Here is a 3,482-nt window from a genome sequence, read left to right on the forward strand (position 1 = left end):
TCAGATTTCACCTCTTTCTATCAACTTAAAAATGGTTTCCTGTACAAAGTAGATTTTAAGCTGAGCACTGGAAGGACGGTTCGGAAGTGCTGTTGGGGGAACGGTGCCAAATGAGGACGCTGTGCTGGCCATCAGCCTAAAATCAATCAATATGAAGAGGTTTCTGTTGTTACTCAGAGATGAGTCATGCTATGTTCTTCAAGTACCTTCATTGTCTCGGCTGCTCCAAAGGGAAAGTCAACAGTAAGATGCTGGGCGAAGGCGTGAGCTGAGGAAGGGTGGGTCAAGGATGGAGCAGGATGAGTAGGAATAAGTTCCCCCACTGCAGAATTTCCCGAATGGCTGGGCAAGTGGTGCATCCAGCCTTGGCTTCTGAGGCAACCAGAACTAGGGCAGACTTGCAAAAGATGTTTGTAGCTGGTGTCTACACAGCAGTTTCCTGGTTTTTCTAAATCAGTTGATTAATGACTAATAAAATAATTTATTTAGTACTTGCTATATCTTATGAGGAATTCCACTTCAGCTATTTTTAGTGCTTCTTTTCGGGGATTTAAAATTCTATAGAACACTCATTTTAAATGTACTAGTTTGTTCTGTTTTGAAATATATACATCCCTTTGTAACCACCATCATTATAAAGAAATCAAGCATTTTCGTCTCTCTCAGAAAAGGCTCTATGCCCATTGGCAGCAAGAATTTTAATTCAGCATCATATATAATATGTGAATATACATATAGATTCTTGGGATCAAATCCAGGGTCCCGTCTATGCTAGGCGTGGGCTCTAGATGCTACAACCTCCCCTCCCTCCAACTGTATTTAAATGTCTCCAAAATCTAGATCTCCATTCAGCCTCTACCTTACTTCAAAACCTAGATTTCATTTTCATATGTGTTTCAGCTGTCTTCCTGGAAGTTACAAACAGGTGCTCAAACCAAACCAATCCAATGGCAAACGCTTTCCCTTAGGTACAGCTAAACGCCCCTTCCTGCTGCTGCTTTCCTCCCAGAGTAGTTTGTCATCGACCAGGTCATATTCTCCCCATCCCTCTGTGTATGTGTGTATATGTGTACTATGTGTGTGACTGTATGTATGTGGAGTGTGTGTGTGTGCATGGGTATGTATGTGAGTGTGCATGTGTGTGTATGTGTGTGAGTGTGTATGTATATACGAGTGTGTAATGTGTGTGTATGAATGTATGTATGCGAGTGTGCGTGTGTGTGTATGTGTGTGAGTGTGTTTGTATATATGTGTAATGTGTGTGTATGAATGTATGTATGTGAGTGTGCATGTGTGTATGTGTGTGAGTGTATGTGAGTGTGCAGTGTGTGTATGTGTGTATGTATGAGTGTGCATGTGTGTATGTGAGTGTGTATGTATGTGAATGTGTGTATGTATGAGTGTGCATGTGTGTATGTGAGTGTGTATGTATGTGAATGTGTGTGGAGTATGTGTGCATGTGTACTTGTGAGTGTGTGTAGAGTGTGTGTGAGTGGGTATGTGAGTGTATGTGTATATGTGTATATGTGTGTGAATGTGTGTAGAGTATGTATGTGTATATATGTGTGAGTATGTATATATGTGAATGTGTGTGTGGAGTACGTGTGCATCTGTACTTGTGTAAGTGTATATGTGTGTGTGAGTGTGTGTGTTTCAAGAATTTTTCTCCTGTCTGTCTTCCACCACCAGAGTCCATATGTGAGTGCCGTGCATGCAAACGTTCTGTCTTCGGTTTCTCCCGTCTTCTCTGAGCTAGCTCATTTGCACAATTGCATGAAGCTGCTAACCAACTCCTTTTTTCATGCTCTGATTCGCCCACCAATCTGCCACTGTCATTTTCTTTAGAAAACCCAGATCTGTCTGTTTCAATCTCCTGTTTTCACGGCTGCCCAACTGTCTGTAAAATAGCACTGTTTTGTTTGTTTTTTTCAGCCTTGCCCCTTCTGGGCAATCGCCCCTTCTGGACATCCCTACTTCTCTCTTAGATGTATATGTTCTCCCCTTTTTTGTTTATCATTACATTTTTACCTTAATTTTGCCTCCTTTGCTTGAAAACTGTTTTCTTACAGCCCCAATGAAAGGACCTTCCCTTGGTGAAGCCTTTGCCCTGTGCCCCACAGATGGTCCTCTCTAATGGGTTCTTTCCCAGAGCACTGCCCTATGCCCTGGAGACAGTCCCCTCTAGCATTTGTTCTTTCCCAGAACGCTGAGCCTGTGTGTATCATGTCACTGCCGAAAGAGAGCAGGAGACCTTGGTGGAAAATCGGTGCTTATCTGCTGTGTTCTCCAGCCCAAGTCAGAAACACCTCCAAATCTTGGTTCTTTCACTTGGAGAATGGGCATTAAAACAATGGTAGCTAGAGATCTGTCTCCTAATGGATTTTGAGCAGCTCTAGTGAAAACCCAACATCTGAACATTTTCTATCCCCTTCTGCTAACTTATTGCCTGCTCTGTAGACTAGCTTGTGGCAGAATTTACTTACTTATTTTTTTGAGGCATATTTTCCCAATTGTTACCTCAGTTAGCTCTCTTTATGTGGTCTCTATACTGTTTCTTCAGAAGCCACTCTGATAGGCTCTGCCCTTTTTATAATCAGTTCTTGGCTTTATAATTAGTCACATAAAGTTCTCAGAGCAAATGAAATGAATATTCATAATTTATTTTAGAAACCTTTTTTTTTATTCAATTTTTCAAAGCCATTATCTGTGGGCCTGTTCTAGGCACCAGAGCATACAAAGATGAGCAAGATTAACACAGCACAGGTATGACTAGGATAACAAATCCAAAGCAGTAAAGATTCTGATCCGCAGAGTTAAAAGGTGCTACAAATAGCTCAGAACACCGGTGTACCTGGAGTGGTCAGGGTAAGGCTCCCTGAGGAGATGCGTTTGGTCAGAAGGAAGCGCACAACACACAGCTCCAAGGGTATCCCAGGCAAAGGCAAAGGCACTGACAAGCCCCAAGGCAAGAACACAAGGAAGAAGCCAGAGTATTGGTAGAATTACAAAGACTGGATGAGGCCACTGTGACGCGTTGAGGGTCTGAGTGAAGAGTTTAAATCTTGCTCTAAATGCAACCATTCTCCTTTGGAGAGTTTTAACCAGGAGTATGGTAGGACTTAGATATTAGGGTACAATTACTTGTTTTCTACATCGCTTTTAAGTGATTTTAGGGAATGCGTTCATGGGGCAGAGGATCAGGAAGAAGTCCAGTTGCTTTGGTGCAGGCTACAGATGCTAAGAATCTGGACCAGGGTGGCAGTGATGAAGACAAATTGGAAAAGACAATGTCTAAGAGATCTTTTCAGATAGAACTGAGCAATTTCACTGATGGATTCAGTGATGACAAGGGGAAGCTACCAAATATAAGTAACTTGGTAAATATTCAGTCTACTGAGTAACAGCTCCATGGCAGGTTCTGAGATTATAAAACATGAACAAGGCACAGCCCTTGCCCTATTATGGGAAAGAAAATATAGTCT

Source organism: Mus caroli, unplaced genomic scaffold (assembly GCF_978045245.1).
Source record: "Mus caroli unplaced genomic scaffold, Mus_caroli_1 scaffold_18, whole genome shotgun sequence".
Lineage (NCBI taxonomy): Eukaryota > Metazoa > Chordata > Mammalia > Rodentia > Muridae > Mus > Mus caroli.